The 13494-nt window shown below is 35.4% G+C and overlaps 1 long non-coding RNA gene across 1 annotated transcript; it reads right to left on the bottom strand.

Annotated features, from left to right (window-relative positions):
* Window positions 1–3654: 3654 nt before the first annotated feature.
* On the bottom strand, window positions 3655–5033 carry LOC118488420. Its single transcript, XR_004884655.1, has 2 exons — window positions 5002–5033; window positions 3655–3841 (listed from the first exon to the last, which is right to left on the bottom strand). It is a non-coding gene; the product is annotated as an uncharacterized LOC118488420 (long non-coding RNA).
* Between the last annotated feature and the right edge of the window lie 8461 nt (window positions 5034–13494).

The following is a 13494-nucleotide window of genomic DNA, read 5'->3' as shown; positions in this document are numbered from 1 at the left end:
TGTAGCAATGTATCAAGGTGGATAATAAGAGCAGACGGGATGGTCCGTTATGGCCACCCCATAACGAGTGATACCACCACGAACACCGCCGCCGCACCCACCATCACGCGTGATTTTTGAAACGCGTTATTTCCTTCACGCGTTGAACTTTGATGTTGATCCATGTTGGTCTGCCGCCTCCATGTTGTTTTGCAGAGATTTCATTTATAGAACTTTGATGAAAAGTTCAAATTTAGCCCCTCAACTTTTGTTAGCTATTTTTAAATAGCTATTTTCTATCACTAGTGACCACCCCCACTACATTTCTATCACTAGTGATAGAATATTGGGTGATGACATGACATGAGTTGATTGCATAATGGGAGTGATAGAATTCTATCACTAGTGACCACCCCTCCTCTCCTAATGATGGAAACATTAGGTTTGGTATAGGTACTTGGTGATACAACATGCAAATTAATGGTATTGTTTTATGAGACAAGTTGTTTAGTGGGTGGAGACATTGGGTGTTATGTTTCAGCCGAGAAATTAATTACCAACCTACAAAATATCATATCAAAGGATGTCATCACTTTAATTGTTCAATGAAATAGGTATGTTTGGTATAGAGCTTTTAGGAGATTTTAGCTTTAAGCTTTAAGAAAAAAAAAACTCATACTCAATAAAAAGACTTGTTTGGTTGAAGGAACTTGAAGCTTTTGGTTGAACGCTTCTACTAGTAGCATTTAGAAGAAGCTACAACCTTTTAGGAGAAAAATGACTATTTTAGCCTCTCAAGATAATGAACTTTTTAGTTATGTTTTTTAGTTATGTCCATTTTGATCATTTTATACAACTTATTAAAAGCGCCAGCTACTCTGCTAAACACCTAAATATATCTAAAAAATTACAGCCACCAACTACTAGCTACAGCTAACAGCCACTAGCCAACAACTTCCAGTCACCAGCCACCAACTATTTTTGCCAAACATACCCAATACGTTGTCTCAATATATAAGATACGTTGTCTTGAATGAAAATGAAGATATAGTAGGTTACCTAAATATCCCACTTACCTTGTTTTAAATATCGTAAAAGAATCATTGCCGCTCTTTGGATTGGAATGAGGATTATGCATATATTCGGGGGGGGGGGGGGGGGGTGAACCAAGTCATGGCTTGATGCATAGTGTAACGACCAAGCTAGCTTAACCGTTAAGATTGACGACTCTTATGAAAGGAAAAGTAAACCCATATTTCAAGCCCCTCGACCCTCTTTTCATTGTAATTTACCTCGCCCACTATATTATACATATATACATGATTGTATGCCATATTCATGGTTCACTTTTGCTAATTGGTAATCAAGTATGTTAGATCTATGGTTCATATTTGCTAATCGATTATTGTAGGGTGGTTTCGGAAGCTACAACATCAAGATTGTTTCTAACGTATTTCACTTATGTTTGCCTATATTAAAGGGCATTCGGCTTAGTAGTACCAAGTTTGACTTGAATTGTTTTTAAAAAACAATTATTTTTGTCTCATCTTCAAACTTGTAAAGACGATGAAGTCCAAGTAATATAACTACTCGAAATTTAAAGTTTGGAGAGGAAAATAAAATAAATAAAAAAATAGAAGACAAAAAGAAGGTAGTTAAATTTCTCTAGGTGTTGGTAGTTAACAAGAAACGAAAAAAAGTTAATATTATCTTTACTTTAGATTTACACTTTTAAGACAGTTAAAAACAGTTGTTAGTTTTATAATTGTATTATTCATCATGTAAAAGGTGGCTGATTACTCTTGGACCGTCTTACTGGGGCCTGAAATTATATAAAAAAGTATATGTTTAATGTTTTAGACCCTTTTTTTTATATTTTAAGTTATGAAGTCCTAGGAGAGGGTCTAAATGAGAACGCTAAATATCGTGAGAATCCGTGAGAACGAATGAAAAAACCACTCTTGAAAATAGGTTAAGTTGTGCCGAAACAGTTTAGTAAATTAATAAATTCTTTCTTAATTCTCTATCTACTAGGAAAATTGCAAAAGAAATATTTTATTTATTTATTTAAAAAGGTCTTTGAAGAGATATTCTCCAAAGAAAACAGAACATAACCTTATTAATAATTTTAGAAAAAAATGATTCATAAAAATGGGTAAAATCGTTTATGAAAGGTTAAGAAACATGGTTGAGTAATGTGCAATTTGAGAAAAGAAAAAGTAACAAGTGGATATCATTCAACCAACTAATGAATGTTGTTAACACGTTTCATCACCAAAAATCCATGTGTTTGGCACGCATCATGGTATGCATACACATTCACATTTTTCTGGTTTCCACTCATATCATCTTTTTAACCCATTTCAGTAGTACGACAATGCTTTCATACAGAGAATAGTAAAAGTGTTATAAAAAAACTAGGAGGGTGCCCGTGCGATGCGGCGGGGGTGACAGTTTGTATTGCGCCACTCGTGTTTCTGGTAGTTTTCTTATTCGTATAATATTTATGGTAGCATTATTGTGGTGGATATATGTCATAAGTATTAATTACACGTGTCTAGTAATTATTAAATTTAGAATTTAAATTATCAAGTACTTCAAAAAAACAATTGACGCAATAAAGTAACACACGAATAAGAAAAAATAAGTTTTAAACATAAATAAAAGTTACATAAAGTAGTACACGAATAAGTAAATATAAGTCTTAATTATAAAGGTTGAAAACTAAAAGCCCAAGTGCCAAATACTTTGCATCATGATGATATCAATTTAGTAATCATACGACTTAAACATCTCAAGGATGTCATCTATATTGTCACACCACCATTTGTCATCATCGAGATCAATGTCTTCCGGAATTACTTGTATCTCTTCCTGTTTGATTGTTACATCCTTTGGAGGATGAGTTTCTTCTCTGTTCTCCTCTTTAACTGATACATCAATAGTAGCTGGAGTAGTTTGAGGAACTGAAAAAAAATGTTAAGAATTTTAGTTACATATTTTTATAATGTTACCGTTATAAATAATATAGGATAAAAAACGACGTTCATAGTTAAACACTAGTAGGAAGCCCGCGCGATGCAGCGGGAGCAAAACTTTGTATTGCGGCACTCATTTCTTGTAGTTTTCTTATTCATATAATATTTATAGTAAGGTGTCCACGTGATGCGCCTAGAGCGACACTTTGCATTGCGAGCGCGACGCGGCGAAAGCGACACTTTGCATTGCAATGCACGTTTCTAGTAGCTTTCTTATTCATATCATATGTATTGTAGCATCGCGAGACTCATTTTAGTTTTCTTTTACTTTATTAATCCACTTGTGATATATGCAACCCAAATGAACTAATATAGTTTGCGACTTTTGACCCATTTCAATGTATGCAACCCCCAAAATCATTTTTTTCAAATATTTAGATAATTATTAAAAGATAATGGTTTTATAAACTTAATTCACAAATTACATATTTAAACAATAATAAACATGAGAACTGCGGGTGGACAACTTTAGAAGTTTACTTATAAGGAGTCGACTTGTGTTAGGTTTTATCTCTACACATAACTACATAAGATGTGTTGAACCTTGTAAGTCACCCAAAGTGCATTTTTACTACAAAGGAAACCTCTTATATCATTTTGTTAAAAAAATAGATTACTTTTGTAATAACATGGGTCATTCGTAATAATATGGATGTTAAGTATTCATATGAAATAACATGTCGACTCAACTTAGCCTGACTCGTTACTTGTATAAAAAGTAAACGACTTTGAGCAACAAACCACCAATTGCAGTTTCAAACATATCAAATTAGATAAAAAAAATTCAAATTCTCTTCACGCTTTAAAGATGGAGTTCCTCCTTTCTGCATAGAAATTGAAGGAATGATGAGTAAGTTAAAAAACAATATCTATAATAATCGCTGAGCCAGTAAGTTCTGAGTATACATATGAGATATAAAAACACAATTTTTTCATATAGAAAACAAATAGTACAGCAAACCCATATCATCATGGGTTATACCAGGTATGTGTAGATTATCGTTAGGGCCCCATGTGAAGAACCAAATTGATTCTACCACACTACAACAGATTGTCCGGCTAGGTAAGGGCAGTCAACAACCAATTGGACATCTCCATCCAAGGCTGTTAACATGGCCTTATAGTTGCTCCAATAGGTCAACAACGGAGGGCAAGAGGAACCAATGCATATCTTCATGCCAAACTCACATTCAATGCGCCTCGCGTCTAGGCACGCTTTTTTAAACCATGAACATAATTGTAGAAGAATGATAGTTAATAAATATTTGGCATGGTTCTCGAAGGAAGGATATGTATACCAATATCCAAAACTAAGATAGGGTATTATATTCAATAATCATGTGAGTAAAATTAGTCCCACAAGAACAGCCTTAACATAGCCATGCTTCATATATAGCTATGATTTATAACCACAGAGTGTTTAAAGCTACATGTAATCATAACAAAATAATGTCAAATGACCTTGCCACACTCTATGCAAAAAAATAAATAATAATAATTATTATAATAATAGTAAAGGTTTTCTAAAGGTAAATACTCCATCACATTAAAAAAACAAAAGAACTAATGGCAACCAAGTGGTACTTTATAAACACCTCTAAGTGACACGGTATCTTATAAATCCCTATTATTGTTATATCTTATTTTTATCCTTTGTTATTCCCTTTGTTATAGATACTTCCCAAACTGCCAAACCATTTATCGGTCTCAAGCAGCCAGAAAAATGGTCTAGACTGGACAAAATCAGGCTAAAGTTGAGGTCCACTGCATTAAGTGTTGCCCTCATTGGTGACTAAGATAGTGATAACTGTGGTTTACCCATAATAACTGCAGTTACTTTTTTTAACAGCAAAAGCTATATAGTCAACAAAAAAAACCGTAGTAATTAAGTATGGGTTTGGACACATACTTAGCACGCCCATATTACCACGCGTAGTAGATACTTCAAATGAACAAAATTCAATGAAAAATAAAAATGTCTTACAATGCGGGCTCATGCTTCCCTGACTTTCTTGTTGTAACGCCCCGCGTTTTCATAACTTTCCATATTTAGAAGCCATTGTTCATATTCCTATCTTTGGAAACCTTGTGTCCTTGTATTAGTCGTTTTGTTATAATCGTCGAAAATATTTCTTTAATCTAATTCGTTATAAGAATGGTTATCTATTTATGGTTTAACTAATTAAATTAATTGATTTTACTATTTAAAAGTTTATTTTTATAATAATCTAACTAGTCTCGTTGAACTATAAAGTTGGAAAATGATACCAATTTAACCCAGTTAATTTAACTATAAAGATTAGTTCTTTTAGAATATACGTATAACCTAGTTAGTTTGGTCAACTATGCTATATAACTTGCAATAAGTTAATTCAGCTAATTTATTTAAACTCTTCAAAGTTTAGGGGTTAGAATGGTGTTTCCTAAAAATAAAATGCAAGAAACCCTAATCCTCTTTTATAACAGCCGTTACTATGTCTTGTCTCTCTCATACATCTAAAAAACTCATAACCAAACAAGCACTGCTCCTTCATCTTCAACATTTCTAAACCCTAATCCACACATTAGAACCCCATCTTCTCCATTCCCCCTCTACCTCTCGATCTATAACCTGCAAGCCCACACAAACTCTTAACCATCCCCTTTAACCTAGCCGACACCCCACCCCCCTGTCTGTTTGTCGCCGGCGAGACCACCATCAGTTGTGGCGACTGCGAGAGCACCGAGAGAGGGAGAGAGAGAGGAAGAGATGAGAGAGAGAGAGAGAGATCGGAGGTCAGGGCGACGACGTCGGACCAGCGGCGTCGGAGGGGTCGACGGCAGTTCGCTTCGGTTCGGGTATAAACCGTTTCCGTTTGGGTCGCGTTCTTCCCCGGTTCGAGTCCTGGTCGAGTTCCAATTTAGTTCAGTCGCGAGTTCGGATCAGCACCAGTCAACATCGGGCCTGGTTGTCTCGGTACAGGTACGGGTTTAAGTTATTCGATTCAGTTCGGTCAGTTTGTTTCAGCTCCGATTGGTTTTCGTTTCAGGTCAGTCGGTTCAGTCCCGGTTCCGTTCAGACTTTGTTTTGACTTTATTCGATTCAAGTTGCGTGCAGATGGTTTCGTTTCGGATTATGACCAGTCTCGGTTCAGCTTTGGGTCTCGATTCGGTTCCCATCTGGTTACCAGTCGACTCGGTTCTTTGTGGTTCGAGTTCCGTTTCCAGATTTGGTCGGGCTTCCGTCGGGTCAACAGAAGTCCACGGCTGGTCAACAGTCATACTTGTCCGGTTCAGTTTCGTGTTCATTCTGGTTCCGTCAACGGACTAGCTCGGTTCATTTTTGACTCGGGCAAACCAAGTCAATTTGGTCAAGCTGGTCAACTGTCGATCCGATACTCGGTATGATCTTAAACGACGTCAATATTTTTATTATTACTGTTCATGTATGTTTAGTCGCTTGAAACTTGTATCAAACTTGTATAGAACTTGTTTAGTTACGCGAAACTTGTATAAAACTCATGTAAACCCTTATATGTTTTCGTTATAAAACTTGTAGTTGATTGTTGAATTTTGACAAATAAATCGACAACATGTGTTGTTGGGATCGTCCAAAAATAGAGGAAACCCTGCCCGTTTTTCGTAAAATTCCGTAAAACAAAACGTGTAAACTTTGTAAAACGAAACCTATCAATTCGGCTAAATTTTATGAAATAGATATAAAGGCATAATTATTTTTATTTTCGGACAACCTTTCAATAATACTTTTGAAAGAATTAATTTAGAAATATTACTAAAACTATATAAAATATATACATATATAAATTTATATATATATTTACACATTTATATCAACTAGATACTTCAATTTCCAATTCAAATCATCTGTCCTAATTCCGTTACTCATGCACCATCGTTTACCCATATAGGGTGACCTTGGTGTTCCATCCTCCTGAACTTATACACTCGTCAACACTTGGATAATCGGAAGACTTAGCAATTTGTGAGTATACTCGTATTTCCCCCCTTTTACTTTTACCACTTTTGGGGTGTAACATGTTTACTTATCAAAAACTTACACATGAACATTTTGCTTAAACACATGAACGTTCCTATAACATGCTTGTATACGTGATGACTTGATACTTTAAACTTGGGTTATTCTTATGTGTTGAACTTATCATTAACTTCGTACGAGCCAAACCTTGACATATGTAGCGCTATAGGATTAACGACCCGCCCGTAAACTTGAGGTTATGTCTTGAGCATATTGCGTTTTCTTGGTTTGATATGTTAGACACATGCCATATTTAATGTTATCTTGAATCATATGCTTGCCATGAGGAATTGTTCACACTTTTTATCTTATGCTATGTACGTACCAAACTTGTATACTCGCCTTTGCTTTTGCATTGAATTGTATTTTTAAACATGTTACAGGTTGATGATGATGAAATGAAAACGGATAGCAAAGATGCCTAGATACTCACTTAGACGTTTAGGTTTAAAGTGTTGTATCAATTTTGTTTATGTTATGTTGAACAATGTTGTTATTTGCTTTTCTTGTAATGTTTTGACAATTTATTTTGGAAATGAAATTTGGATTATTAAATTATTGTCACAAATAGCGTTATGATGTCTCGAGCAATCTTCACACTTCGTCTCATCCCGATGTTTCCGCCATTGGTTGGGGTGTGACAGATTGGTATCAGAGCCATAACTATAGGGAATTAGGAAAAGTAGGAATGCTTTAACCTAGTCTATAGTTTTAGAGCTTTATTCGTATGTTTTGCTTGAAACTACTTGCATGCTACTTTATTTGCTTTTATTGATTCTCTTTTGATCTTTTAAGCATGATTTGTCATTTGTGTGTTAAAACTTGACATGCTATACTTGTTTTATTATGTGTTAATATTTGTTTCATTGTTCTCTCATTTATGTGTTATTTGTGACATACTTTTTATGAGTTAATAATTGTTTCATTATTCCATTCTTTATGTGCCATTCTTGACATGTTTATACTTGTTCGTCTAATCCTTGACATACACTTTTCCTCATACATTTTACTCGATTAATCTAAATCCGACAACTCATATTGTACAAAAGAGACGAGTTTACCAAAATAGGCGTGAAACCCACAATTTGGTAAACAACTCTCATTCCGCTTGATTTCATTTTGTTGCACGAAGTTACACCATTAAGTTAGGAGTGAAATCCACATCTTAATGGAAATTTCAAATTTCAAATTTCAAATTCAATTTCTAGTGGACCCTCGTTAACGTGTCGAAATTAAATTTTGACCCAACGAGTACCAACCACACTTAGGGTACGAAGTCGTCAAGCTAGGGGTGAAACCCGCACCTCGTCGACTAGTCCCACTCCTCGATTTTCATAAATCCCGCCAAGTCTCGAAATTTTCGATGGATTGGGAACATGTAATAACTGGAAGGGTGAATACCGTTAACCGAGATATCGGCGAGAGTATTCCACCTATTAGGCCAAAGCATGTTTCTTAATTCCAAAAGATCTTTCGATCACTTTGGTTAGTCAATGTTCCGTTTGGAACCATCCAAGTTTTATTCGAACTTACGCTTATTATTTTTGATCTTTTGTCACTTTTGAAAAATTTTTCGAGATTTCATTTTTACGCAACATCATACTCTTACTTTTCATACGACGGTACATTATTAGCATGCATGATTTCACGTAATTTTATTTACCCTTTTTATAACAATGAACAGAGACATATCATCGAGATAGGAGTGAATTCCTTAACTTGATGATTAACTCCGCTTCTTTTCTCATCTGACAACGACATCATCAACGGATTTGGGGTGATTCCCTTACCTAGGTGATCGTTACCAAGGCTTTCTTTTAAAAGATTATATTATGTAAATACGATCATGTTTATATCTAAATCATTTATCATTAGTCAAGTCCCTAATTATTTCAAAATGCATTGTTATATAAACGAATTTCTATCCTTCAATCTATTTTCATGTAGCTCACACACACAAAATTCTTAACTTACACCATAAACGCTTATTCCTCGACTTTCAAAATTCACGAAATGCTACTTATCAACTTAGTCGGTCTAACAAATCCATTGCCCACGAATTTTGTATTCAACGTAACTATTAAAACAAGCTCATCACATGTCATTAAACTAGAGATTTTCTATTTTTCATTGAGAATCAAATCAACTTTTTCGCACACACCTATAAAATATTACCAGTATTATTTAAGCAATTACTAAGACTCCTTTTCAAAACCAATAAAACATTTTTCAACAAGCACTAAACTCGTATACCAAATTCCTTTTTCTAAGGATCAACTTTTCCTCAAGAATCTATAAACTTCAAAACTTTCTAATATAAAAGTTACTTAAAACGATGCAAGCTTGTTAAACCCAAGAACTTTTCAAAACCTCGCTCGATACGCCAATTAAATTCAAAACACGTGGGCAAGGAAACTTCATAAAAACCGACAAATTTTCAACTCATGTAAACTCTTTTAAAACCGCAGTAGCATTTCCATTCCTTTACAAAGTACTTTCCACATAACCAATGGACGTTTAATACTCCCTTTTCATTCACAAACTAGAGTCGGTATTTCGTGACAACTCGATCTATTTACATTCACAAACTATACATGCATATCATTTTACGCGTTATAATCACAACAATCTCACGCGCGCCACTCGTTCTTTTTTTTTCTTTCATACTCAAAACTTTTAATCTTTTACGTGCGTAGACTCGTGCATTTCAATTTATACTATAAACAAAATCATTATTTCCTACATCCATAATTATACATTTTATGCCTTTACTTATGTTCACACTTACACATTTATGTTATACTCATGATTCAAAAATTCATACGTTTCACGTTTATACATACACTCACAATTATACATTTACGTTGTACTTACATTCATGATTATACTACCTTCATATTCATGATTTAGGCATTTTATGCTTTCATTTACACTTGTACAACTTCGTTACACTTATATTTCTATGTTTTATGCTTATACTTATACACATACTACTTACACGTTTTATGTTTATGCTCATACATACATGCATATTCATACTTAAACTCATGCTCATACTTCCATTCATACTCATGATTCATACATTTGTACCCATACGCGAGCGTAATCCGAGGGATTTGCTTACGTGGGTCCCATACATACTTAAGCATGGACTTGCTTACATACTACATTCGTACACGTACACGTTCTTACTTTTCAAATTTTTGTATACCCCGATTCATACACAATCAGTACAAGCTACGCGGATCATGCGACGATCAGTATAATCGCGGGTGCACACGGGATTATGGTGATAGACGTATGAGAACCATAGAGTGTACTACTGTGTATGGTAAGACACAGAACGTAACATGACACCGAATACGAAACGGACGTAACGTGGTCAAAACATGGTGGATACGCCGCTGGTACTTCCTATATATAAGTGTTTTCACCATGCTACCAAACTTTCGTAAAACGTGCCATGAGAAATTCGGTGTTTTGCAGACCTCTTTGACCTAATACGTAAACTTTAACAACTCACAAACGCATTATATCCGATTATCCACGACGAGACCTTATCCTTAAGACTACTTTTGTCTATCTGATACTTATGCTATTCTTATACTCATAATCGTTATTAGATCAATCGTTCACCCTTGTACCTCAATTATACTCTGTTGTCTCAAACTCCAAAGACTCTATTTTAAACAAACATCTTCTGTTTGCCAAAAACCCTTTCAAGTCTTCCTTCTAAATAAATTTCGGGACGAAATTTCCTAAAGGAGGGGAGACTGTAACGCCCCGCGTTTTCATAACTTTCCATATTTAGAAGCCATTGTTCATATTCCTATCTTTGGAAACCTTGTGTCCTTGTATTAGTCGTTTTGTTATAATCGTCGAAAATATTTCTTTAATCTAATTCGTTATAAGAATGGTTATCTATTTATGGTTTAACTAATTAAATTAATTGATTTTACTATTTAAAAGTTTATTTTTATAATAATCTAACTAGTCTCGTTGAACTATAAAGTTGGAAAATGATACCAATTTAACCCAGTTAATTTAACTATAAAGATTAGTTCTTTTAGAATATACGTATAACCTAGTTAGTTTGGTCAACTATGCTATATAACTTGCAATAAGTTAATTCAGCTAATTTATTTAAACTCTTCAAAGTTTAGGGGTTAGAATGGTGTTTCCTAAAAATAAAATGCAAGAAACCCTAATCCTCTTTTATAACAGCCGTTACTATGTCTTGTCTCTCTCATACATCTAAAAAACTCATAACCAAACAAGCACTGCTCCTTCATCTTCAACATTTCTAAACCCTAATCCACACATTAGAACCCCATCTTCTCCATTCCCCCTCTACCTCTCGATCTATAACCTGCAAGCCCACACAAACTCTTAACCATCCCCTTTAACCTAGCCGACACCCCACCCCCCTGTCTGTTTGTCGCCGGCGAGACCACCATCAGTTGTGGCGACTGCGAGAGCACCGAGAGAGAGAGAGAGAGAGGAAGAGATGAGAGAGAGAGAGAGATCGGAGGTCAGGGCGACGACGTCGGACCAGCGGCGTCGGAGGGGTCGACGGCAGTTCGCTTCGGTTCGGGTATAAACCGTTTCCGTTTGGGTCGCGTTCTTCCCCGGTTCGAGTCCTGGTCGAGTTCCAATTTAGTTCAGTCGCGAGTTCGGATCAGCACCAGTCAACATCGGGCCTGGTTGTCTCGGTACAGGTACGGGTTTAAGTTATTCGATTCAGTTCGGTCAGTTTGTTTCAGCTCCGATTGGTTTTCGTTTCAGGTCAGTCGGTTCAGTCCCGGTTCCGTTCAGACTTTGTTTTGACTTTATTCGATTCAAGTTGCGTGCAGATGGTTTCGTTTCGGATTATGACCAGTCTCGGTTCAGCTTTGGGTCTCGATTCGGTTCCCATCTGGTTACCAGTCGACTCGGTTCTTTGTGGTTCGAGTTCCGTTTCCAGATTTGGTCGGGCTTCCGTCGGGTCAACAGAAGTCCACGGCTGGTCAACAGTCATACTTGTCCGGTTCAGTTTCGTGTTCATTCTGGTTCCGTCAACGGACTAGCTCGGTTCATTTTTGACTCGGGCAAACCAAGTCAATTTGGTCAAGCTGGTCAACTGTCGATCCGATACTCGGTATGATCTTAAACGACGTCAATATTTTTATTATTACTGTTCATGTATGTTTAGTCGCTTGAAACTTGTATCAAACTTGTATAGAACTTGTTTAGTTACGCGAAACTTGTATAAAACTCATGTAAACCCTTATATGTTTTCGTTATAAAACTTGTAGTTGATTGTTGAATTTTGACAAATAAATCGACAACATGTGTTGTTGGGATCGTCCAAAAATAGAGGAAACCCTGCCCGTTTTTCGTAAAATTCCGTAAAACAAAACGTGTAAACTTTGTAAAACGAAACCTATCAATTCGGCTAAATTTTATGAAATAGATATAAAGGCATAATTATTTTTATTTTCGGACAACCTTTCAATAATACTTTTGAAAGAATTAATTTAGAAATATTACTAAAACTATATAAAATATATACATATATAAATTTATATATATATTTACACATTTATATCAACTAGATACTTCAATTTCCAATTCAAATCATCTGTCCTAATTCCGTTACTCATGCACCATCGTTTACCCATATAGGGTGACCTTGGTGTTCCATCCTCCTGAACTTATACACTCGTCAACACTTGGATAATCGGAAGACTTAGCAATTTGTGAGTATACTCGTATTTCCCCCCTTTTACTTTTACCACTTTTGGGGTGTAACATGTTTACTTATCAAAAACTTACACATGAACATTTTGCTTAAACACATGAACGTTCCTATAACATGCTTGTATACGTGATGACTTGATACTTTAAACTTGGGTTATTCTTATGTGTTGAACTTATCATTAACTTCGTACGAGCCAAACCTTGACATATGTAGCGCTATAGGATTAACGACCCGCCCGTAAACTTGAGGTTATGTCTTGAGCATATTGCGTTTTCTTGGTTTGATATGTTAGACACATGCCATATTTAATGTTATCTTGAATCATATGCTTGCCATGAGGAATTGTTCACACTTTTTATCTTATGCTATGTACGTACCAAACTTGTATACTCGCCTTTGCTTTTGCATTGAATTGTATTTTTAAACATGTTACAGGTTGATGATGATGAAATGAAAACGGATAGCAAAGATGCCTAGATACTCACTTAGACGTTTAGGTTTAAAGTGTTGTATCAATTTTGTTTATGTTATGTTGAACAATGTTGTTATTTGCTTTTCTTGTAATGTTTTGACAATTTATTTTGGAAATGAAATTTGGATTATTAAATTATTGTCACAAATAGCGTTATGATGTCTCGAGCAATCTTCACACTTCGTCTCATCCCGATGTTTCCGCCATTGGTTGGGGTGTGACACTTGTA

This window comes from Helianthus annuus, chromosome 16 (assembly GCF_002127325.2).
Source record: "Helianthus annuus cultivar XRQ/B chromosome 16, HanXRQr2.0-SUNRISE, whole genome shotgun sequence".
NCBI lineage: Eukaryota > Viridiplantae > Streptophyta > Magnoliopsida > Asterales > Asteraceae > Helianthus > Helianthus annuus.
Note: the sequence above shows the minus strand (reverse complement) of the source record. Positions and strands in the feature narration are given on the sequence as shown.